A 14,632-nucleotide genomic window follows, 5' to 3' on the forward strand; every position below is an offset into this window, starting at 1 on the left:
GAATCATAGGGTGTAGATCACCTGCTCCAGGTGACCTATCTACCTTCAGACCTTTCACTTTGGTATCCTCTTTGACATTATTGGCTAGCTTATCTTTGTATTTCATCTTATCCTTTTTTTGTGAATTTTTTCATTGGTTCTGTTGGTTTTTAAAAGCTTCCCAATCCTCTAACTTCTCACTATTTTTTACTCTATCAGATGCCCTGCCCTTGGCTTTGAGTTCTCTTGTCAGACACAGTTGTGTCATCCTGCCTTGAGAATACATCTTCTTCTTGGGATGTATCTATCCTGCACCTTCCAAATTGCTCCCAGAAATTCCAGACATTGCTGCTCTGATATCATTCCTGCTAATTAATTTTGGCCAGCTCATCTCCTATGGCTCTGTGTTTCCTTTACTCCACTGTAATACTGAGACACAGCCAACTTTAGCTTCTTCTCAAAATGCAGGATGAATTCTATCATATTATGATCACAGACTCCTAAGGCAGCCACAATTTTGTAGTTCCAAGTAGAGACCCATGTTAATAAGTTCATCACATTTGTTTATGATGGATCTTGCATTGAACTGGACAGACATTAACCCATCCCACCAACGACAATTTTGCCCTGTCAACTTCCTATCTTTCCTCACAGTCTCTCTACATGTTGCATCTAACTGTATACCAACTGTCCCATCCTCTCACCTATTATTGTTACTCCCATCCCCCTGCCAGATTAGTTTGAACTCTCCCCAACAACCTCTAGTGGGTAGTTGAAACACCCAGGTCTCTCGTGGGACCCAATTCAAAGTGACCCTCGATGTACAGATTTCAAGAAAGGTGGTTTTCTCACTACTGAATCCATTTTCTTGATAGCGAGGGGCTAATAACTGTGTTTCAAGAGATGCCCAGTAAAAAGAGGTTTCAGAAGTCAAGCCTTCCCAGAGGAGATCACATTGATCCACTAATCTGCCGAGTTGGAGATCGCAGAGTTGCAGACAATTATTTGTGGAATTTACGTGCCAGGCTTAGAGTGACCAGGACCATTTGGGACTTGAATACTGAATGGGAGATTGCTTAGGTTATTAGTAACATGGCAAAATAGAGAGGTGTAAGTGGAACAGCCATGGTGTGTGTTTCTATGTAAGAAATATTGTATGAAATGCAGATGATCTCCTGAATGGATCAACACCTAGAATTACGATATTGCAGCCATTAGTCAGACTGTTGCAGGAGGGACAGTACTGGCAGCTCAGTATTCTGGGATTCCTCTGTTTTAGACATAGTAAAGCTCATATAACCATATAACAACTACAGCATGAAAACAGACCATCTCAGCCCTTCTAGTCCGTACCAAATGGTTACTCTCACCTAGTCCCACCTACCCGCACTCAGCCCATAACCCTCCATTCCTTTCCTGTCCATATACCTATCCAATTTTACTTTAAATTACAATACCGAACCTGCCTCTACCACTTCTACTGGAAGCTCATTCCACACAGCTCCCACTCTCTGAGTAAAGAAATTCCCCCTCGTGTTACCCCTAAACTTTTGCCCCCTAATTCTCAAATCATGTCCTCTTGTTTGAATCTCCCCTACTCTCAATGGAAAAAGTCTATCCACGTCAACTCTATCTATCCCCCTCATAATTTTAAATACATCTATCAAGCCCCACTCAACCTTCTATGCTCCAAAGAATAAAGAACTAAATTGTTCAACCTTTCACTGTAACTTAGGTGCTGAAACCCAGGTGACATTCTAGTAAATCTCCTCTGTACTCTCTCTATTTTGTTGACATCTTTCCTATAATTCGGTGACCAGAACTGTACACAATACTCCAAATTCGGCCTCACCAATGCGCTGTACAATTTTAACATTACATCCCAACTCCTATACTCAATGCTCTAATTTATAAAGGCCAGCATACCAAAAGCTTTCTTCACCATCCTATCCACATAAGATTCCACCTTTTGGGAACTATGCACCATTATTCCTAGATCATTCTGTTCTACTGCATTCTTCAATGCCCTACCATTTACCATGTATGTCCTATTTTGATTATTCCTACCAAAATGTAGCACCTCACACTTATCAACATTAAACTCCATCTGTCATCATTCAGCTCACTCTTCTAACTGGCCTAAATCTTTCTGCAAACTTTGAAAACTTACTTCATTATCCACAACCCATCGTGCAGAAAGGGATTATAGTAAAGGGAAAGGAGTGGTATTATTAGTCAGGGAAAACCTATCCCTGTGATCTGTCAGGACAGATTAGAGAATTCATCTGGTGAGGCTTTATGGGTGGAACTGTGGAATAAGAAAAGTATGACCGCATTAATGGGGCTACATTACAGACCACCCAACCATCCACGGGACTTACAGGAACAAACTTGTAGAGAAATCACAGACTGTTGTAAGAAAAATGTTTGTTATCGTTGGCGATTTTAAATTTCCATATATTGACTGGGACTCCCTTGGCTAGATGGGATAGAGATTGCCAAATATAATTATATATAATATATAATAATATATGTATAATTATTTGCATATATAATTATCTGGATAGACAAGGTCTGATTAGGAACAGTCAATATGGATTTGTGCATGGAAGGTCATGTTTGACAAACCTTATTGAATTTTTGAAACAGTTGCTAGGAAAGTTGATGAGGGTAAAGCAGTGGATGTTGACTATATGGACTTCAGTAAGGCCTTTGACAAAGTTCCGCCCGGAAGGTTAGTTAGGAAGATTCAATCGTTAGGTATTAATATTGAAGTAGTAAGATGGATTCAACAGTGGCTGGATGGGAGATGCCAGAGAGTAGTGGTGGATAATTGTTTATCACATTGGAGGCTGAATACTAGTGGAGTGCCTCAGGGATCTGTACTGGGTCCAATGTTGTTTGTCATATACATTAATGATCTGGATGATGTGGTGGTAAATTGGATTAGTAAGTATGCAGATGATAATAAGGTGGGTGGCATTGTGGGTAATGAAGTAGGTTTTTAAAGCTTGCAGAGAGATTTGGGCCTGTTAGGAGAGTGGGCTGAAAGATGGCAGATGGAGTTTAATGCTGATAAGTGTGAGGTGCTACATTTTGGTAGGACTAATCAAAATAAGACACACATGGTAAATGGTAGGGCATTGAAGAATGCAGTAGAACAGAGTAATCTAGGAATAATGGTGCATAGTTCCCTGAAGGTGGAATCTCATGTGGATAGGGTTGTGAAGAAAGCTTTTGGTATGCTGGCCTTTATAAATTAGAGCATTGAGTATAGGAGTTGGGATGTAATGTTAAAATTGTACAAGGCATTGGTGAGGCCGAATTTGGAGTATTGTGTACAGTTCTGGTCACCGAATTATAGGAAAGATGTCAACAAAATAGAGAGAGTACAGAGGAGATTTACTAGAATGTTACCTGGGTTTCGGCACCTAAGTTACAGAGAAAGGTTGAACAAGTTAGGCCTTTATTCTTTGGAGCGTAGAAGGTTAAAGGGGAACTTGATAGATGCATTTAAAATGATGATGGGGCTAGATAGAGTTGACGTGGATAGGCTTTTTCCATTGAAAGTAGGTGAGATTCAAACAATGGGACATGAGTTGAGAGTTTTGAGGCAAAAGTTTAGGGGTAACATGAGGGGGATCTTCTTTATTCAGAGAGTGGTAGCTGTGTGGAATGAGCTTCCAGTAGAAGTGGTAGAGGCAGGTTCAGTATTGTAATTTAAAGTAAAATTGGATAGGAAATGAATGGAGGGTTATGGGCTGAGTGCAGGTTGGTGGGACTAGGTGAGAGTAAGTGTTCAGCACGGACTAGAAGGGGCGAGTTGGCCTGTTTCCGTGCTGTAATTGTTATACGGTTATATGGTTATAAATGTGCTCAGCAGAGTTTTCTAAATCAGTACATAGAAGTCTCAATGAGAGAGTATATGTTACTTGATCTGCTCTTTGGGAACGACACAGGGCAGGTGATAGAAGATTGTGTAGGGGAACACCTTGCATCTAGTGAAGACAATACCGTTAGTCTCAAATTAAATATGTAAAGATAGGTCAGACCATAGATTGAGATTCTAATTAGGAGAAAGGCCACTTTTGATGGTGTCAGAAAGGATCTGGAGTGGGTCATGCTGTGGTAAGACCATAAGACATAGGAGTAGACATAGGCCATTTAGAAATGTCTTCTCCAACATTTCATCATGGCTGATCCATTTTTCCTCTCAGACCCTGCAATGTCCCCTCCAACTAGGATAGGTCTTACACAGTGAATGGCAGGACACTAGGAGTGTGGTAGAACAAAGGGACCTTGGAAATCAGATCCATAATTCATTGCAAGATAGATAGGTTTGTAAAAAATATCTTTTGGCACATTAGGCTTCATGAATCAAAGTTTTGAGTACAAGAGATGGCATGTTATGTTGAAGTTGTATAAGACGTTGGTGAGGCCTAATTTGAAGAATTGTGTGCAGTTTTGGTCACCTACCTACAGGAAAGATGTAAATTACATTGAAAGAGCATGAAGAAAGTTTACAAGTATGTTTCTGGGTCTGGAGTTACTGAATTAAAAGGAAAGATTGAATAGGTTGGGACATTATTCCTTGGAACATCAAAGATTGAGGTATATAAAATTATGTGGGGTATAGATGAGGGTAAATACAAGCAGGCTTTTTCCATTGAAGTTGGGTGGGACTAGTTTAAGGGGAACACAAGGGGAAACATCTTCATTCAGCAGGTCGTGAGAGTGTGGAATAAACTGCCAGCACAGGTGATGCATGTGAGCTTAATTTCATTGTTTTAGAGAAGCTTGGGGAGATACATGAATGGTTGGGGTATGGAGGGCTGTGGTCTCAGTGCAGATCGATGGGAGTAGGTTGGATAATCTGAAGGGCTGTACTTTTCTATGACTCTCTATCTGCAGGAGGTGCACCCAACTTCAGCTCTTGACTGACCAGGACAAGGAACTGGAACTGGAGCTGGATGTTCTCAGGACAATCTGAGAGGCTGGAAATCTCATGGATGAGACTTCTACTGCGGTGGTCACACCCAGAGTGCAGGCTTCTGGTAGAAGGTGGGTGACCAACAGGAGAGGTAAAGGGAGTTTTCAGTTCCCATGGTCATGCACATTGGTGGAAGAAATAAATGTGCAGACTATTTTCCAAATGGGGAGAAAATGCAAAATCTGAGATGTAAAGGGCCTTGGGAATCCTTGTGCAGAACACCCGAAAGGTTAACTTGCAGGTTGAGTTGGTGGTGAGGAAGGCAAATGCAATGTTAGCATTCATTTCAAGAGGTCTAGAATAGAAGAGAAGGGATGTGATGCTGAGGCTTTATGAGGCACTGATCTGGCCTCACTTGGAGTATTGTGAACAGTTTTGGGCCCCTTATCTTAGAAAGGATGTGCTGACACTAGAGAGGGTTCAAAGGGGGTTCAGGAAAATGATTTTGGAATTAGAAGGCTTGTCATATGAAGAGCATTTGATGGCACTGGAATTCAGAAGAATTAAGAGTGACCTCATTGAAATCTTGGAGGGCCTCAATAGAGTGAATGTGAGAGGATGGTTCCTATGGTAGGAGAGTCAATGACCAGAGGACACAGCCTCAGAATAGAGATGAGGAGGAATTTATTTCATTAGAGAGTGGTGAATCTGTGGAATTTGTTGCCACAGGAGGCTTTGGAGGCTAGGTCTTTACATATATTTAAGGCAGAGTTTGATAGATTCTTGATTGGTCAGGGCAAGAAGGGAAATGGGGAGAAGGCAGGAGATTGGGGCTGAGAGGAAAATTGGATCAGCCATGATGAAATGGTGCAGCAAATGGGATGGGCAAAATGGCTTAATTCTGCTTCTCTCGCTGATGGTCTTATGGTCTTATTTCAAAAGATCTCTCTCTCAGGGCCCAGCACATAAGTGCAATTGTGTAGCAAACATGGCAGTTGCTCTACTTCCTGAGAAGTTTCTGAAGATTTAGTATGTCATCTGAAACTTTGACAAAGTACAATAGATTTCTGGTGGAGAATATATTGATGAGATGGATGTTGGCCTGGTGTGGAAACAAAAATGCCTTTGAATGGAAAATTCTTCAAAAAGTAGTGGATGCAGCCCAGTCCTTCATGGGTTAAGACCTACCCAGCATTAGGCATGTCTATACAAGCATTGTCACAAGAAAGCAGCATCCATTATTAGGCCCCCCCCCACCACTGCCCCCCAGGACATTCTCTCTTCACGCTACTGCCATCAGGTCGACGGTACAGGGGGCTCGGGCCTCACAGCTCCAGGTTCAGGAATAGTTATCACCCCTCAACCATTAGGGTCTTGAACCATTATTGAACTGTTCCCATAACCTATGGACACACTATTGTGGACTCCTTATTTCATGTTCCCAATATTTATTGTTTATTCATTTATTATTGTTATTTCTTTTTTTTTTGTATTTGCACAGTTTGTTGTCTTTTGCAAATTGGTTGTTTGTCCGTCCTTTTGGTCTTTCATTGATTCTACTATATTTCTTCAATCCCCGTCACTTTCTGTAAGGAGTCTCTATCTTCTCCCCATGACCATGTGTGTTTTCTCTGGCTGTGATGGTTTCCTCCCACAGTCCAAAGATGTGCCATTTGGTTGGATAATTGGTCATTGTGAATTGTCCTGTATCGTGTGGATAGTCAGAGGCTTTTTCCCAGGGCTGAAATGGCTAACACAAGAGGGGACAGTTTGAAGGTGCTTGGAAGTAGGTACAGAGGAGATGTCAGGGTAAGTTGTTTACGCAGAGATTGGTAAGTGAGTGGAATGGGCTGCTGGCGACAGTGGTGGAGGTGGATACGATAGGGTCTTTTAAGAGCATCTTGGATAGCTACATGGAGCTTAGAAAAATAGAGGGCTATGGGTAACCCAAGGTAAATTCTCAGGTAAGGATCATGTTTGGCACAGCTCTGTGGGCCAAAAGGCCTGTATTGTGCTGCAGGTTTTCTATGTTTCTATGTTTAGGCTATTAGGCTATGTTTCTATTAGGCTGGGGTTAAATTTGGGGATGCTGCCTGGTGTGCCTCAAAGTGCCGGAGGGACCAATTCTGTGCTGTGTCTCAGTGATTAAATGAGTAAATTTACTGTGAATGCCCACAAAAATTGAATCTCATGGTTGTATATGGTTACGTATCTGTACTTGCATAATAAATTTACCTTGAATTTTAACTTTGGCTGAAAATTGCAAATGTCAGTCCACTTTTAAAAAGGAGGGAGGCAGAAGAAATGATATAAAAGGATACTTTAGGCCAGTTAGTCTGACTTCATTATTTGGAAAGATTTTGGAGTCCATTATTAAGGATGAGATTTTGGAATATTTGGAAGCACAAGATAAAGTAGGTTAAAGTCAGCATGGTTTCCTCAAGGGAAAATCTTACCTGACAAATGTTATGGAATTCTTTGAGGAAATACCAAGCAGGATAGACAAAGGGGAATCAATTGATGTTGTGTATTTGGATTTTCAGCAGGCCTTTGAGAAGGTGGCACATATGAGGCTGTTTAACAAGCAGATGCTGGAAATCCAAAGCAGCACACACAAAATGCTGGAGGAACTCAACAGCCCAGGCAGCATCTATGGAAAGGAATAAGCAGTCGACGTTTCGGGATGAGACCCTTCATGAGGACTGGCGATAAAGATGAGGTCAGAGTAAGAAGGTGGGGGGAGGGGAGGAAGATGGTAGTTGATGGTTGAAATGGAGAGGGGAAGGAAGTTGATTGGTAAAAAGATAAAGAGCTAGAGGAGGAGGAATCTGATAGGAGAGGGAAGAAAGGGAAGGAGGAGGAGTACCAGAAGAAGGCAATGGGCAGGTAAGGAAAATTGTGTGAGAGGGAAACAGGACTGGGGAATGGTGAATAGGTGGGTAGAACTTCGATAAATTGATGTTCATGCCACCATGTTGGTGGCTAACCAGACAGAATACAAGATGTTGTTCCTCCACCCTGAGTGTGGCCTGATCGCTGCAGTAGAGGAGGCCATGGACTGACATATTGGAATGGGCATAGGAAGTAGAATTGAAATGAGTGGCTACAGGAGATCCCGTTTTTCTGGTGAATGGATTGTAGGTGCTCGGTGAAGTGGTCTCCGGGCATCTACGTTGGGTCTGACCGACATACAGGAAGCCACACCGGGAGCACTGAATACGGTAGATGACCCCTACAGACTCACAGGTTATGGCACCTCACCCAGAAGGACTGTTTGGGACCCTGAATGGTAGTGAGGGGGAAGGTTTAGGGGCAGGTGTAGCACTTGCCCCACTTGCAAGGATAAGTACCAGGAAAGAGATCAGTGGGGAGAGATGAGTCAACAAGGGAAAGTGGAAAGTGGGGACGGTTGGAGAAGATGTGCTTGGTGATGGGATCTCGTGGGAGATGGTGGAAATTACAGAGAATTATGTTCTGGATGTGGAGGCTGGTGGGGTGGTAGGAGAGGACAAGAGGAACCCTATCCCTGGAAGTGTGGTGGGAGGTTGGGGTGAGGGCAGGCGTGCATGAAATGGAAGAGATACAGGTGAAGGCAGCATTAATTGTGGAGGAAGGAAATCCCTTTCTTTGAAAAAGGAGGACATCTCATTAGGTTTGGAAATAAAAACCTCATCCGAAGAGCAGATGCGGTGGAGATGAAGGAACTATGAGAAGGGATGGCAGTTTTACAGTTGACAGGGTAGGAGGAGGTATAGTCCAGGTAGCTGTGAGAATGAGTGGATAGACTTTCTCCAGAGATAGAGACAGATCAAGGAAGGGGAGGGAGGTGTCAGAAATTGACCACGTAAATTTGAGGGCACAGTGGAAGCTGGAAACAAAGCTGGTGAAGTTGACGAGCTCAGCAAGGGTACGGGAAGCATCACCAACGCAGTCGTCCATGTAGCATCGGAAGAGTTGGGGAGTGGTCCTGGTGTAGGCTTGGAAGATGGACTGTTCCACAGAGCTGACAAAAAGGCAGGCGTCAAGGACATCTTCAAAAGCAGATGCCTTAAGAAGGCAACATCCATCATTAAAGACCCTCTCCATCTGGGACAAGCCCTCCTCTCATTGCCACCATCAGGAAGGAGGCACAGGAACCTGAAGACCTACACTCAATGTTTCAGGAGTAGTTTCTTCCCCTCTGCCATCGGATTTCTGAACGGACTATGAACCCATGAACACCACGTCACGATCTTGCTCTCCTTTGGCACAACTCTTCTGTTTATTATTGTAATTTAATGTAATATTTTTATGTGATGAGTGGTGCACCACGAGGAATGATTCCGGACATTTGCTGTTCTCTACTTCTACAAACAACTTGAGCATTAGACCAGAATTAGGCCATTCAGCCCATCCTGACTGTTTTACTAATCCTCTCAACCACACTCCTGCCTCCTCCCTGTAACTTTTTACACCCTTACTGGTCGCTATGGTAACACAGAGGTGAGCGCGGTGGTATTACACCTTGGAGTTAAGAGTTCCATGATGGCATCGTCTGTCCGGACTCACGTTACACCCTCCTCATGGGATGAGTGGGTTTTCTCCCACAGTTAGACATGCTGGGTAGGTGAGTTGGGAATTGTAAATTGTCCCGTGAAGTGGATTGGGTTAAATCGGGGTTCTCGGGTGTTACTGGGGTGTCCCACCTCGACGAGCTGGAAAGCCTTTTCCACGCTGTATATCAAAATTAATCTTTTGTACCTTGGCCGCAGAGGAAGGCTGTCTCATTCAGCTGTGTCCATGTATGCTTTGAAAGACAATTACACTTGATTTGATTTGAAATAAATAAAATAACCAGGAACCTGTGGATCTCCGGGCAAAATGCAGGGAAATAGGACCGGCTCAGATGGGAATCTTGTTCGGGATGGACGAGTTGGTCTGGAGGTTCTATAACAATATGATGCTGTGCAGATTCGGGGAATTAAGAAGGCAGCAGAGGTGAGTGAGGAGGACCTGGGGGAGAGCAGTGGGACAGACCATTGCATATTTAGAGCCCACCTACCTTGTCGAGACCATTGGAAGAGCTGGAGGTGATGTCACCATTCAGGAAGTGATGTGTGTCCGTAGAAACAGCTGATTGGTGAGCAGCAAGGGTGGGTTGTTCACTGAAATGAAGACAAAGGCAGGGATGTTACATTGTGGCAGGCAGTGTTTATCGAGGAAGAATCTTGCTGGTGGTTTCACTCTCTCCATTACTTTCAGTGCCACACACTCCTGAGTGGAGAACAGGAGGATAGGTTAGATGAACACTGCTGGAGTGATGGTACGGGAGAGAGGGGTTTAGATTTCTACATCACCGAGAATGTTTTGGAGCAACGTGGGACCTTTACAAGCTGGATGGTTTGTGCCCAATCCAGGATCGAGCTGATACCCCTACAGGGGGTTTAAGCTTATCGGACAGGGTGGGGACACACGGGGACTATGACCAGTAGGGGGGATGAGACTGTCAAATATAGAAAGAAGACGAGGTCACTCTAGTGGGCAGATCGGAGCTGGTTTAATAATGCCCAGGGGCGGACTGCAGGGCTAAAATGCATCTGAGTAAATGCAAGGAGACTGACTGGTCAGGCATTGGGAACATGATATTGTTGCAGTCACAGAGATGGGACAAGAGCAGGACTTTGCTGGGGTACAGACACTTCAGGTGTGATGGGGAGGTATGAATAAGTAGAGTATTGATGAATGAGACCATCACTGCAGAAAGGAGGGAGGTTGTCCCAAAGGTTCCACATTAGAACAGGGTGATCACTTTGCTCGGAGTGTGTTACAGAGTTCACAACAGTCAGCGGCAGATGGAGGAGTCGATATGGAGACAGATCACAGAGATGAAAGAGTACTAGGGTGCAGGAACTTGGAGACTTCAGCCTCAGTGTGAAAGGTCTACAGGGGAATGAACTGATAAACTGTGTCCAGGAGATCTCTTTGAGTCCGTCTGAAGATGGTTCTACAAGAGATGCAGACACACTTGAGCTGCTCTTGGGGAATATCCCTCAGCATGGGGATGCCGTGTCCATGGGGGAGTATTATGGGGTCAGACTCCATAAGGATCACAGGAACAGTCTGGTGGGGTTAAAAGCAGAAGGGAAAGGTGGAAAGGTGGATAGAAGGGAGAAGATGACTGACCTCAAGCCAGTAGAAGCTTCCTCCTTGATCTGAATGCAGTCACACTGCCTCACCGGTCACACTCTGTCAGAAATAATATTTGGTCGGAGGGTGAACGGAATTCCAGAGACAACAGTGAATCAGTATAAACCAAACTGTACAACAGCAAAAGGCAGAGTGAGCAATGAACCAGCCGTTTCTGTCAGTGACCCAGATGGTGATTCAGACTCTCTGCTGATACTGTATCCTGTTTACAGAGAGATTCAGAGCTTCCGCTTTCAACTCCACCCAGACCACATCATTTGCTTTTCAGAGAAATCATGTGACTGTATGGAGTCAAATAGACCTTCAGCCTGTTGTCGCGTGAAATTGGGTTTACAGCTTTTAGGAAATGCATTGTTATGAATTCAATCCACAGTACTTTGTCAAGGAACAGAAGACAGGTGGCAGAATCCACTTGCCAAATGTGAATGACCTAAACCCCAAAATTCCCTCTAACAGTCCCTCCTCTTGGCCTTCCTGGACAACATTAAATTTGTACTAGGAAAGGCCAATCTAGGAGGTACTCAAATAGGGCAGCAAAAGCGCCCTGTCTCGAAACACCCCCCCCCCCCCAATTTGTGTTCCTCAATATCTACCCTAGCATTCCCTAAACGCTACCTTCAGATTCAGATTCAGTTTATTGTCATTTAGAAACCACAAACGCAATGCAGTTAAAAAATGAGACAACGTTCCCCCAGAATGATATCACAAAAACACACGACAAAACAGACTACACCAGAAAATCCACATAATGTTTGGCAATCCCCAATCCAGAGTCCGGAGAGGCTGCTGTGTATTAATATCGCGCTACCGTCTGGCGCGTTCCCCGGAAAGGAGCTCCAAATCCACCACACAAAAACAAGACCAAAAACTAAAGCTACAAGACCTGCACAAAACCACATAATTACAACAGTGCAAACAATAGCATAATTGATTAAAAAAAAACAGACCATGGGCACAGTAAAAATAGTCCAAGATGTTAAAGGACTATAAGTTTAAAAGAAATCACCACAGTTTCCACAAGTCCCAGGGTCCCGATAGACTCGCCATCCCACACCAGCGGCAGCAGGGAATACCCCCGCTATGGACTTCCACGGCACCACCCGACTCAGCCTTGCAGACACAGCACACAACAAAAGCTCAGTCGAATCCAGCCTCGCAGACGCAGCACACACAGAAAGCGACCTGACCGCATCGGAATTCGAGTCTGTTGAACCTCCGAGCTGACGACCATCCCCTCCGGCACAGCTTTTCCGATCACCATCCTCTGCCGAGCGTCTTAAGACGGCCCCGCCAACGGCCATCGGCAACACAGCCCCGAGGACTCAGGGCCTGTTCTTCCCAGCAGAGTCCCGGACCTCACAGCAGCAGCAACGAAGAAGGTCTTCCTGGAGATTTCCAGATGTTCCTCTGTGCTCCCACGTCCAATTATGATTGTGCACGGCACCCCACTTCACAAATAACAGATAATCAGCTCCGGAGTGGCCACTGCAAACTGCGTCACACCGCCATCTTTACCTACCAAACGTTAAGCAGAAAGGCTGTTCCAAGTCTTTAGAGATGCGGCTCCTTTCGTGTGCCTGTTGGCTCTTTCCCTGCAGTAGACTGCAGCTTAATCAGGTTCCTTTGTCTTCACCCCTTCATTCTGTGGTTGCTGAGGCTCTCTGTCCAGGAGCACCCACAGGCCCTCTCATTGATGTACAGGAAGGGGTTGGGGTGGCCTCTATGTAAATGTCTGCAAGGACCTCTCCCCAGTGACACCCCGTTCCGAACCGTCCGGTCGATCGCTGGCCCAACTGCTGACAGGGCCCAGCTCCTCAGACTGGGGGTAACTGCTTTCAGATGCCGTGTGCAGTCGGAAATGCCATCGAAGTGGTGGAACTTGCCGTTTCTGCTTTAACTTAAAAATCCCTCCCCAACTATTTTCCAATAATTTTCTATTCTGTGCTGTAAAATCATTCAACCAGCTTTCTTTACAGTACCATTATCATCACACTTTAGCATGCTATTCATGGTTTTGCAACGTGTCTTCTGCCACGCTCTCGGCGTTTTCTGCCTTTGCGCTTCTTCCGGGTATGGTTTCATCAGCTGTGGTCAGGTGCTCTGTAATTACTTGGTTACTGAGTACACTTGATTCCCCGCTCTGTCTGTGGGAGCAACAAGAGGGTGAGTTGTATGTTCAACCTGAGTCCAGTGTTTCCACTGGCTGCCTCGCCGAGTCTGCACACAGACACAAGTATCATGGGTTAAGGGTACCGTCTGTGGTCCTTTCCACCTGGGGGAAAACCCCGGCCTTTCCGGCAGCACCCTCACTATGACCTGTCGTCAGGCTGTGGAAGGATCATCTCCTTTCCCTCTGATCAACGATTCGCTACTGTAGTTTTGCTCGGTCCTTCAGCACTTTAAGTTGGTTACAAAGGTTTTTCACATACTGTGTCATTCTATTCCTGTAAGTCCCAGGCTCCCCACAACCCGTAGCTACCCCATAAGGGAGTTGCATTGTTCGACACATCAATAATTCGTAGGGGCTGAGACCCAAAGTGCAGTTTAGGGTTGAGCACAATCTCATCAGGATTCCCGATAATACATCAACTCATGTCTTTCTTGTCTTGGCTATAGCTTTGGCTAATGCATTCTTGATTGTTTGGTTCATCCTTTCTACCATCCCTGAACTCTGGGGGTGGTAGGGTATGTGGAACCATTGTCAAATCCCTAGCAATCGACACATTTCCTTCATCACTTGCCCTGTGAAATGTGCTCCCTGATCTGAATCCAGCTGGACTGGGGTTCCCCACCTGGGTAGGATTTCCTGAACTAGGATCCAGGCAGCAGTGCTGGCAATGCCGTCCCTTGTTGGGAAAACCTCTACCCACTGGGTGAAGTGATCCATAATTACTAGACAGTAGCTCTTCCCCATGCTTTTCCGCAGGGGCCCTGTGAAGTCTATCTGGATGTTTTCCCAGGGTCCCCTCGGCCGAGAATGAATTGCCAGCTGTAGCTTTCTTCCCTTACCAGGATTATGTTGGGCACAAATGATAAAACGGTGGCAAAATTTCTCAAATCTCAGTCCTGCCGGAGTGTTGTGATCATGCTCTGGCTTCCCTGATGCATCGCCTCATGATATAACTTCAATAGTATCTGCCTAATACATGGTGGGGCCACCATGGTTTAAACAATGAATTGAAAGTTTTGAAAATAATTCAGAGAAGGTCCCCACAATGTTTAAAAGTCTTGACGTGACTCAGAAATTGAACAACAAATCTTCTCTAAATCTAAACATGATATAACATCACATAACCATTGAGCATGAGGAGGAGCAGAACCATCTTTCCATTTAAACAAAAGCATCCTCCTTGCTATAAAAGAGCTAAAGGCCAAAATATGTAAATCAGATGCTTAATATCTTGTCATGCAACAACACCCAATAGGCCCGTCAGAGGGTTAGGCTTAAAATTGACTTTAAAAAGTAATGAAAAAGTTTGAAAAACTTACGATCTTTTTCAAAATTTGGACATGAATTAATGAAGCTTCTCCATTATT

The 14,632-nt window shown here is 44.5% G+C and overlaps 1 protein-coding gene across 2 annotated transcripts in view; it reads right to left on the minus strand.

Annotated features, from left to right (window-relative positions):
- The window catches only part of LOC132392004 (up-regulator of cell proliferation-like), a 53,810-nt gene extending 42,562 nt beyond the window's left edge, over positions 1 to 11,248 (minus strand). For both annotated transcript variants that reach the window (XR_009511408.1, XM_059965893.1), the window contains exons 1-2: positions 11,072 to 11,248; positions 9,951 to 10,053 (exon numbers count right to left, since the gene is read on the minus strand). The gene's annotated coding sequence lies outside the window, so the exon portion shown is untranslated. The remainder of the gene's footprint in view (positions 1 to 9,950; positions 10,054 to 11,071) is intronic.
- Between the last annotated feature and the right edge of the window lie 3,384 nt (positions 11,249 to 14,632).

Source organism: Hypanus sabinus, chromosome 3 (assembly GCF_030144855.1).
Source record: "Hypanus sabinus isolate sHypSab1 chromosome 3, sHypSab1.hap1, whole genome shotgun sequence".
In the NCBI taxonomy this organism is placed as follows: domain Eukaryota; kingdom Metazoa; phylum Chordata; class Chondrichthyes; order Myliobatiformes; family Dasyatidae; genus Hypanus; species Hypanus sabinus.